Source organism: Mesoplodon bidens (assembly GCF_964165515.1).
Source record: "Mesoplodon bidens genome assembly, chromosome: 16".
NCBI classification, from domain to species: domain Eukaryota; kingdom Metazoa; phylum Chordata; class Mammalia; order Artiodactyla; family Ziphiidae; genus Mesoplodon; species Mesoplodon bidens.
In genome coordinates, this window is record NC_138173.1 from 71658561 (window position 1) to 71670114 (window position 11554).

The window sequence follows — 11554 nt, forward strand, 5'->3', positions numbered from 1 at the left end:
GTGGCAGGTGGAGCTGAGGGAGATACCAGCTGGCCGGAGCTGACAGGAAGGAGAGTGGAAGCAGTGAGCAGTGGGTGGATGCTGTTTTTATGACGTTTTCTTCAAGTGGTTTTCTTTCTGCTCTAAGATTTTGTTCTTCCTCAGTCCAACTTAGAATTTGTTTGCCCATTACTGAGGATTTTACATGCCATGTATTTGTTTATTCCCTTTTAGCTTATGCCAGAAGGACTCTTACCTACTCCAAACCTGGGGGAGTATTTGTGTATACATGTGTGTCGTGTATACATATGTATACATATGTTCTTTAAGAACATGTGATGATGCTCAAGGTCAGGGTGGGAGGTGATTTGCAGGTCAGTTACAGATCATTTCAGGAGACCGCGGCCGCCCCTGGCACTTCTCTGTGTGATGGAGTGATACAGAAGAGTCATGGGGGGCTTTGACAAGTTGGGTCAAAAGATGCCTCCTGTTCCTAGTGAACAAGGGCTTGGGAGTCAGGAGACAGGGTTCAGATCCTAGCTGAGCCACTGTGTGACCTTGGCCAACTTCCTTTACCACTAAAGGTCTCCATTTCCTCATCTATATAACAAAGATTCTTTAAATGAGTCCAATAAACCCACTATTATATCCATCCTGAGCAATGAAAGCAAGTCCTCTGCTACAGCAGAAATTCGAGTCATCAATCTGAAACCCTCCTCCGATTCCTATCCCAACCATATTCTTATCCTGATGAGACCCTACTTGAGTTCTCCCTGGTTCTGAGCTCTGGACTTCTTACCCTGTCCTGGAGGACTCACCCCCAAGTTTCTCCCTGCCCTGGATTCCCCAGGCGGATGTACCAATTCTGCGGAGCTAGCGTGCAGGCACCTCTCTGGCAGGTTGCCGCAGGGCAAAGGAGCCCTGTGGTTTGAGCAGAAGTCCAGGCACATGAGTCAGAAAGTTTTCATATACTTCTCGAATTCTTTCTGTTTCTCTGCCTTTTGCTCAGCTTACTATTTATTAAAGGGTGTTTTGAGCTCTCAGCACAGAACTGGAGTTTTATCCAGGCATAAACAGGACCGCAGTCCCTTGGGACTAGTGTTAGGGACTACTTAGTCCCATTCTTTGAGTGTCTACTTGAGGCATCTTTCTGACCTTCCTTCAACCCTAAGCCCCTTCTCCAGGGAACTCAGTAGGGGAAGTCAGTGCTGTGATGAGTGAGATGGGGAGAAGTCACTGAGCCTCCCGATGTCCTCAGGAGAGCCACATTTTCTGCTTATCCAGGTGATAAACTCAGAGAAGCAGCAGACACTCCTGCAGTGGGGATGCCTGGAGACTGAGCTGGCCACATTCAGTGTGGCAGAGGAGAAAGGGGTAGGAAGCTCAGATTATGGCAACACCTCGAAGCTACAATCCCCGAACCAGCCAGTTCAGTCACAGAGCTGATATTTGATTTCCATTTTTCTGACTCCTATGTGTCATATCTCGATTTATTTCAAACTCTGGGGGTACACAGGTATTATTTAATGCCCCCCTTAAAATCCCACATACAAAAGGTTTTGCCTGGAACTTCAGGGATAGGCATTGGAATGATCACTTGGAGCCCAAAATAGTGTGGGGAGACATTGCTTCCGGCATGGCCAAGGCGCTTCAAGCTTGTCCTGCAGGGTTTTCACCTGCAGGTGCTCCAGTGACTGTTAACATGACATTGGACCCAGACCATTAGTGAGTCCTGATTCTCAGGGGTTGCTGGCTGATTCTGACTTGAGCAAGTACCAATGAGGCAAGCCTCCGCTTATGGGAAAAAGAGAGTCTTTTTGCCTGCGGAAGACCTGCCTCAGAACAGGCAGAGCTTCAGTGCATGGGCTTTTTAGTCGACAGTGGGAGGAATAATTTTTTGCTTCTTTTACTGTGTTTCTCGGCAGGGACCATAAGCCAGGACTTAAAATTGGAAAAGCAGCTAACTTCCCTGTGGGCTACAGAGGCAGTAATGTATGAAGGTTATGCCTTAAAATGGGAGCACTGGACTCAGAATCAGTCCCTCCCCACACGGATGCCTGAGCCCAGTCATGACTTTAGATTTCAGAGACCCAGATTGCTGCTCTATCCACTACAAGGTGGTGGATGTCATCAGAGACAAAAAAAAAAAAAAAAAAAAAAGTAGCAGGGTCCCTATTATGTAGGGATTGTGTCTTTTCATGTTGAATTAGAAAACATAATAACAGTTTTACAAATGTGATGAAAAAGAAAGATACTTAGAAGTTCTGCATATGGAACTCTCTTTCTAATTATGGTTTGCCTTCAAAATCACAGAAGAGGGCTTCCCTGGTGGCGCAGTGGTTTAGAGTCCGCCTGCCGATGCAGGGGATGCGGGTTCATGCCCCGGTCTGGGAAGATCCCACATGCCGCAGAGCAGCTAGGCCCACGAGCCATGGCCGCTGAGCCTGTGCGTCTGGAGCCTGTGCTCCTCAGCAGGAGAGGTCACAGCAGTGAGAGGCCCGCGTACCACGAAAAAGAAAAAAAAAAAATCACGGAAGAATTAACTAGTTGAAAATGTGCCTCAGATTTATTACCAAAGCAGGAAAGGGAAATGAAGGAGGTCAGAGTGATAAGCCCAGGGGAAGGCTGGTTTCCTTTGCAGGGGCTGAGATCTGGGTCCACTCCAGAGAGCTGAGGAGGTAAGTGAGATATAGAGGACAAGCTGGACAGGTATGGAAAGGAAACGAAGATATACCTGGGCCCAACCATCCTTAAAGATGGAGCCAACAGGAAAGATGTGTTTTAGTTGTTACTAGATCATAAGAAATGGCAGGGACCAAATAAATCTAATACAGAGAGAAAGAGTCAAGAGCAGAGGGAGCAGAAGAGAGTGACTCTCAGGAGGGATTCTAGGTCCAGAAAGTATGTATTGAATAGAAGCTCATTCTCAAAGCCACAGGTGGAGACCATCGATGGAACAACTGGAGAGGCCCTGCTTGGACCCAAGGGGAGCCAGGCCAAGTGGTCACGCACACCTAGACAGATTTGAAAGGGGTCACCTGAGAAGGCTGGCCATATTAAGTGTCATCCAAGGGAAACAGTGCAGAAAAATGTGAGCATGCACACTCAAATGAATTATGGAGTTGGGGTCCAGAGAAGACATGGTTATTCCAGGGGAATAAACAAGTGACGAGAGATGATGTCAAGGCTTGGGCTAGAGGTTGGCCTGATGGAGGAACCATTCCTGGGGGGAATGTACAACTCAGAGGGACACATGTGGTCAAGATTCATTTTAACGATGGATAGTTCTGGAAGGCCCGGCTCTTCTTGACTCCATCTATTCTGCTGTGCTGTGCTTACAAGGTAAAATACAGACAGTGTTTGAAAAACAAATTTTCTTAACAGTAAGAGAGCAAATCAAAAGAAAAGGAGAGAGAGAACTCATCCAGGGGGCATAAAAGGAAAGAAGCCCACTTAAGAAGCAAGTTAAAATTTCAGCCAAATGATTTTGAAATGAATTTAGAAATAAGGGGAAAGTGGACCATCAGAGGCACATGCCATGACCACAGGGAAAAGTACAACAGAGGGAAATTTTTCGCTTCTACTGAGGCTGTGCCAGTTACCAAGGCCTGAACAATGGCGAAGACGAAAAAGGCAAAGTTCTGGGGACGAGGCTGTGGTGGAGGTGTCAGACCTCACAGAACCCAGAGGTTCAGAACTCCAGAAGCCTCACCTGCATCTTCAGCTCGGGAAGCTGCTAGGGATGCTGCTTCAGCTGCAACAAAAATCAGCTTCACAGACTAAAATGATGCCACAGCTCAAGGTAGGGGCAGCAGCCACCAAAGCTCAGGCCTGTGGCACTGGACAAAGCACACTCATCATGGCAGGAGGAGCCAGGATCACCCCAGAACTGACGGGAGCCTGGACTTAAGGGGGGTCTGAATGCAGCATGAGGAAGAGGAGAGTCTGAGGGGGTGACCTGCAAAAAAAAAAAAAAAAAAAAGTATAACACCAGGTTACTACTGTGAAGTCTCAACTGTACAAAGAGAATAGTTCAACTGCCACCTTCTGAGAGAGGAAGTGTGTGAATGGGAGATATTAACACAGCACCAAAAGTAACCTCCTGATGGGAGAGTTCTTCACTTACACGTGAGGAATCTGGACCACTGGCTTAGACTAGCTGGCATCCAGAAACCAAGTGTCTCTCTGTTGTCCTAAGATGCCCCTGAGATTCTGCTTGTCTTTGATGACAGTGGCAGATGACAGTGGTATGGATTAGGAACTGGGCCCTGAGAACATTGTTTCCCCAAGGATAACTAGTAGATGGGGAGGGCGTTCAAAACTGGTCGTCAGGGTGTTGTTGAGAAAGATTGGCACCGTGTTATGTATTTAGACTCTTCAGATGGTGAGATGCATCTAAGAAGATCCTCAGGTTTGGATTAACTTGGAGGTCTTCGAGAAACTATCACCGTTCTCATAAAAGGCCACACAGAGAAAGCCCAGGCAGCCTGAGTTACCTTCCTCGGAGGATCCTTGTGTGGCCATTTAATCCCAGTGCAGGACCTTTGGGTGTCTCCATTGGACAAGCACTGGGTGTCATTGGAGATCCAGAGTGAAGAATAGAGACTGCGTAGCCTAGATTCAGGGAACTGCGTTGTGGGGTCTTTGGCAAAGTTAAAAGGCTGCCAGGAGTCCCAGGAGAAAGAAGAGGAGGGAAGGGTTTGGGCGGGGGGGACTTATAAAAGTGAGGGCGGCGTTTCCTGGAGCTCCTCTGAAAGTCAGAGTTGCACCCTGGCTGACCATCCCAACGGGTGGAGAGAACCAGAGCCCCCAGCGAGTGGCAAAGGGCGCGCTTTTCCCTCTCACCCCAAGCTTCTACTCCCAGCTGTCCTTCAACTCCTCAGTTTTCCTACCCAAGAGAGGAAGAGAGACTAGTCTAACTGGAGAGCCTGGGAGGAGGCACCGGACATCCCGCATGTCTGTGGGGAAAACTGCGTGCTGCCCTGCCACTGGGGACAGTCAAGTTCAGTTCAAAGGGAGATGGATCAGGAAGCCCAGGCATACTCACACAGCTAATACCCATTCTGAAATCCCTACTTTTCCATAATAAATCTCATATAATTTTGTAATTTTCTAATTTGCCAACTGTTATAAGCCGATGTGATGGTATGAGTTACTGCTGGCTTTGACCCCAAAAGCAGCCTATTGAGTATCACGGATAGTGTCAGAAATTACGGAAGGACATCGGGAAAAGTGAAACTCGGGATGCTGCTTGATCCACCTACTTTCCACACCCGGCTCCTTTTCGTTTCCTCAAGCTTCAGAAACGCTATGCTTTGATAGGTTGAGAGGCCTTCCTTGGACACAATATAATAGTATGGGCTAGTTCAGCTTCGTGTGAGCTGTAAGGCCCTATGCTTTATCAGCTCTTTACACAAATACCATGCGGATGTTCTATTTCTTCCCCCAGTTTACAGATAAGTAAACTGGCTCAGAAATGTCAAATGACTTGTCCAGGGTCACAAGAAAAGGTGGTGGAGCTGGGATTCAGCCCTAGCTCAGTCTGACATGGAGCTCATACATTTAACCGCTCCATTCTAAGGCCTTTCCTGAAATGTGAGTTTTAACTCTGCAAAGAGGGAAGGATTAGCCCTCTAACCAACTTCCACAGGACTTTTCAACCAGCATTGAAAGGGTGCTGATGATAGAAATTAACAGCAATGGAGAAACCCCCATGTTGTCAATGGCTTGGATAAACTGGAGCTCATATACACTGTTGTAGAAATTTAAATACTCCCTTTGCAGAGCTCAATCTATTGATGTACAGGAATTTGTTCTAGGAAAATAATTATACCAGAGCAAAAAGATACATGTGCGAAGCAGTTCTCTAAAACGTTATTTGTAATGGTTAAAAAAAAACAAATTAAACAACCTAACTATCCATCCCCAGGACTGGTTAAATGCACGAGAGTAAACCCATCTGGCTCAGTGGGCCATGGCCATTTATAATGATAATAGAGATCTGTATGTATTGACTCGGAAATATGTTAACTGAAAATGGCAAGTTACACAAGAGTATGCATAATAGAATCCCATTTTTCTGAAAAAAAAAAAGAAAAATCATGAGTGAGTCTGCATAAGAAAAAGCTAAAAGGATGCACCAGTCAAATCTCGGCAGTGAGGCAGTCTAGCCTAATGGTTAGAGGTGGGGACTCTGCAGCCAGGAGACCTGGCTCTCATTCTCGCCTCCTGCTTGAGACCTAGGACAAGTTCCGAACCTTCTCTGCCTCAGTTTCCTCATCTGGAAACTGGAGACTGTGATTCTTACCTTATGGTGTTGACTTGAGGATTAAATGAGATGATCAGTGTCAAGGCTCAGCGCAGGGCATGGCACATGCTGGACACTTGGTGGATGGTGGCTGTTGTGATATTTATGTGGGCACATGTTCCACTTTTCTAGTGTGATGTAAGTAACTACCCCCAGACTCAGTGGGTTCAACGATAACCATTTCATTATGTCTCACAAATCCATTGGGTCCCAAATTTGGGCAGGACTTGGCAGATTATTTGTTTTCTATAGCATCACCTGGGGTCATTCTTGGTACCTGGCTGGTGGACACACTGACTTGGAACATACAAAATACCTTCACTCACACGTCTGGCATCTCGATATGTGTGGCTGGAAGGCTGGGCTCAGTTGAGACTCTTGATTGAAACGTCAGTACATGGTCTCTCCAGCATGGTGGCCTCAGGGTAACTGAACTTTTTACATGGGGACTGGCCTCCCCTAGAACCAGTGGCCCAAGAGAAACTGGTGACAGCCGCCTGGCCTTTTCTCACTTATCCACAGAAGTCACACAGCTTTACTTTCACCACACTCTACCAGGTGAAGTAGCAATAAGTCCTTCCTGATTCAAAGGGAGGGGACATAGACCTCGAGGAGAAGAGTGTCAAGGTCTCATTGTAGACAGACATGCGGGATGTGAGATATTGTTGTTGCTGTCTTTGGAAAATAAAATCTGCCACAGAACCTATATCCTTATGCCCTAGTATTTTGCAGGTATATAATATGTATATCTACAATCTAATGTATATCTCTGTACAGAGCTGGATGTACTTTATATAACTAAACACTTGGGACACAAGTAGATGTGTACAAAGATATGTATAAATCCTGTATCAGAATTGCTTCAGTTGAGCAGACAGGCCTGTTGCATGTGAAGTCTGAAATGTTTGTGCAGGAAAGAGCTGGAAAGAGAAAGGAGATGCTGGCTTGTTGTATATATAGCATAGATTTTGCCCTTTACAATAAGATGATGCATTTCATTTTGCTTTCCCTGTTGCTATGGTATCTGTCACTTTATTTATAACTGTGTCTGTTCAGTTACATCCCTGTACTTGAGAGGCTTTTCTGCTCTAAGAACTACAGCAAGCACCGGAGGCTCCCTGGGTCAGGAGTGGCAGGAACGGGGGTCAGGGTGTTCCTGCTCGTTCTGGTTTGCTGACCTCCCCGAGTTGCCTTTCTAGTCCCCCAACACCCCTCAGACAGCATGGTCTTTCCCGCATCCCGCACCCCCCAACTGCTCATGCAATCAGCACTGAGGTCTGTGACCTTGCTGGCTTCTCAGCTTTTATAATCCCATGAGCCAGTTTCTTAGAATAAATCTATGTGTGTGTGTGTGTGTGTGTGTATGTATATGTATATCTATATTTATATCCATCCCGTTGGTTTGGATTCTCTGGAGAACCATGACTATGACACCAGGATAAAATAATAATAATAATAGTAATAATAATAGCCTACTCTGTGTCAGGTGTTTTGCATCTATTATCTCTAATCTGTAATTATTGCCATTTTACAGATGAGGAAACTACAACTCAGAAAAGTTAGGCCTCATGCCAAGGGCATAGCGTTAGGAAGAGGCTGAGCCTACACTGGAACCCAGAACTTGTGCCGAGTGGCTTCATGGGGCACACCATCAAGCCAGAAGTAAGTTGCACGAAGCATTTGCCAGTAGGTGAAAGTCCAGTTCATCTCAGGTCCACCCTAGATTGAGTTATGCTTCATTATTCCTATTTCCTCACATGCACAGGCTCAGGAAGGGTGGGCGAAGCCCCTTTTTGCTTGGAGAAGCCAGGGAACGTTACGGGCAGGCAATTCCATCGGCACAGATATACTTCCAAGTGCTAATTACCAACATCGGGGAAACGAGGTCTAAAAACAAATGCAAACCAACTAGCCCACGTTACCAACTGCAGCACCGTCTAAGCACTGCTCCCTATCAGCCAGCTGCTCTGAAGAGCAGACAACAAAGCAGTCAAGTCTACTAACAGCTCAGGGTCCTGCTGGGGTTCTCGTGCCCTACAGCCCCTCAGCCAGGCTCCAACACAAAGGCATGGGGTGCTGCGTACCAGTGTGGGGAAAGAGCCCCCAAACCTGCCCTCGAGAAAAGTGGTCCCCTAGTGCCAGGGCCCCGGCTGTGGGACAAGAGGGCATTAGATGGACACTTGGAAAGAGACGGGGTCCCACCTGACTGGGATTTGAGTGCTGACCACCACCCACTAGCTGTGCCATCTGTGTGCCTCTCACCTTCTTCCTTTTCGTCCATAAAATGGGCACAGGAAGAGCTGGTTTTGCATCTTTCTGAGGATCCTGTGAATCTTGGTTTTGGCACGCAGCACAGCACTTGGCACGTGACAGAGTTTGGGGCTCCTGGTCCTTCCTTATGAGTGAGCCCCAATTTTGCCTGCAGGCCTAGAACAAGACATTTAACAGAAAGAGGCTAGGGAGTTGTCGTCCAGCAGGGTCAGCACCCCAGAGCAAGGCCACAGGGTTCGACCTTCTGGAGCACTCATCCTCCCCCTCACTGGTCTCTTCTCACCTCACACCCTCCCCTCCTCACTGGGAAGTGAGACCCTGTGGACCAGAGGGCCCAGGACCCTGCCCTTGGATGCAGCAGGGGACAGGAAGTTGGGTGGGGGGCCTGCTGCTCTGCTACCAACCTGGAGAGAGCGGAGCGGGTAGGAGGGGACTGGGGAAATAGCGAACAAGGATATGAGAGGGAAGGCAGCCAAGTCTAGGGGCCAGCGGGGCTCAGCAGTGGACTTGGGGGCTGACAGTGCTGGGCTCCCCAAAGCAGGGACCTCCCAGACAGGACCTTCGGGCCCTGGTGCCCCTCATCCATGGGACTGAGACTCCTTCTGCCACAGCCAAGAAGCATCGTTTCATGTGCTTACACCCCATAAAGGTGTGAAGGAGGGACGAAGGAACAGGGTCACTGGCTGGGACTTCTTCGGGGGCTGTCAGGATGAAGGTGTACCCGGTGCCCCCCGTCCTCTACACGTTCTCTCCTTTGTCTGCCGGTTTCCCTGCACTCCCTGTTCTCTTTGTGACCTGATGATGGTAAAGCCTCTTCATTTATTGATGAACCCTTGGGAAGCAAAGTACTCCAGAGACTTCTCAGATCATTACACAAGGGCGAGAAATCATCGGAGGATTCCAAGAACTGGTTTACTTTGAACTCCGCCTAATGTGAAAGGAAAGACCAAAAGGGAAGTAGTTTACTTTAATATCTGTGCGGCTTTTTTTCAAACGGCAACAGGATGCACCCCTAGCCCACGCGTGGCCCTTGCTCTTCCAGCTGTAAACAGGTCTTTTAATGGAAAGACAGCACAAGTTTGAAGTTCAGAGGACCGAGTTTACGTCCCACCTCTGCTAAATGAATAGCTCTGCGATCCTGGGAAAGTTACTTAACCTCTCTGACGATCACAGGTTTCTCCTATAAAACTTTAATGGTGACAATAACTAAGTCCCTTTGATGGTGGGGTTATTAAATTAACTAATGTAAGTGAAAATCATTTTGGAATTTTAGAGCTATTTTGGTATTAGTTTCTTTTGTGATTTTTAATGTTTATTTAAACTATATATGACTCCTGTCCCCACCACGTCATCCTTCTGAGAATCACTGGTTACTCGTTTCTCCACCTTCCCGACATGAGGGTGCCCGCAGTTCTCAGGGCCGGTTTTCTTCAATGTACTTGCACGTCAATACCAGTTTGTTAAGCATCTTCATGGGCAAGGTGTTGGCATACTCTGAGCAGTGTCTCTGCTCTCGTGGAGCTTACTGCTCAACCACAATGGTTAAACAATGAACCCGTGGCAAGGAACTGGCTCCACCACGGCTGTGACCTAATGGAGCCGACATTGCTTGAGAGCCTGTGTGGAGTCAGGCATCGTGCAAAGGGCTCTGGGTGCAGCATCTCATCGCAACCTCACGGGAGCCACGCAGAACAAGTGCTACTGCTGTTTTTTGTTTCACTTGTGTGCACACTGAGCTCGGGAGGGGTCAGGCCGTCAGTGCAAGGCAATGGCTAATAGGTGGTGGACCTGGGATTGAACCTGCGTGGTCTGTCTTCAGCCTATGTTCCTAACCTCTAGATTGTATTGGGTCCCCTGGTAGATGGAGAAGCCCAATGAGCTATGAGAGCCAAAGCAAAAGCAGTGCAGTAGTAGGTGCAGTGTCCCAAGGCTCAAGGACAGAGCTCACCTGAGGAAGTTCACTAAGGCAGAGCATCACGTCAAGGGGGACAAAAGATGGGAAGCTCGTATCTGCTCCTCCTCCTGGGTTTGGGGGGCCTTGGGCCCTGAGTAGAGACAGAACTTCCCTGGAGCAGGCAGGGCCAGTCTGGCCTGGAGCCATCCTAACTCACTGCCTGGAAGTGCTCCTTCCTTCTTACCTCCTGCCTCCTGATCCCAAGACCTCTCTTAGCTTAGCAATTTTCCTCTCTTTAGTTTTTTGTTTCCATTTTTTATTAACCAGACCTGACAGGCACAAGGATGGGGCCACCTCTCGTTTCCTCAATTGTCTGATGAGCCCATAATGAGAATCACTTATCAGGGAAATATGCTGCAATGAGCCTGGAACCACAAGGCCATCTGTGTTTTTTTAACGTCCGAATGTGGGTCGAAGTCAACAGCGGGAGCTCTCCTGATGATGTGCAGACAGAGGCAGGATGGCACCTGAGGGTGATCCCGGGCAAGGATACAGCCAGGTGTTTGGGATAGAAGGCTGCAGGGTCTGGGACCCCTCCTGGTGACGCAGTTGGTGGGGCTTTAAGGTCAACTCTGGCTGAGGAACTGGGAAGAAACTGCCACTTCTTGAGGCTTGGGGCTTCTCAAAAGGGAAAGGTGGGCAGGGGTACGTCTGTTCCTTTCTTTAATCACTTTGTTAATTGGCCCTTGAAGGGAATACGTCGTATTTGATGGAAAAACCAGTGAATTGTACGTAGTTGACACTTGATAAATATTTGCAGGATTGGGCTGCATAGAGGTTTCTTTGAAGTCCAGACTGACTCTTTAGAAGTCTTGGGCAAGATGCCCGAGCTCAGAGAGTTCCTCAAGCACCCCGCACGGAGGTAAGCAGTGAGGAGGAGACACGTGTCAGAAGTAGAACAGATCCAACTTTGGAGAATATAGTTTTGTTAGGTTTGATCTTGGACAATGGGGTATTAAATTAAATTAGAAGATTCCTTAGATCCCTGGGCAAAATCGTGAAGCTGATGAAGTTTGTCCTTTGAGACTCCCCCTCTCCCACTT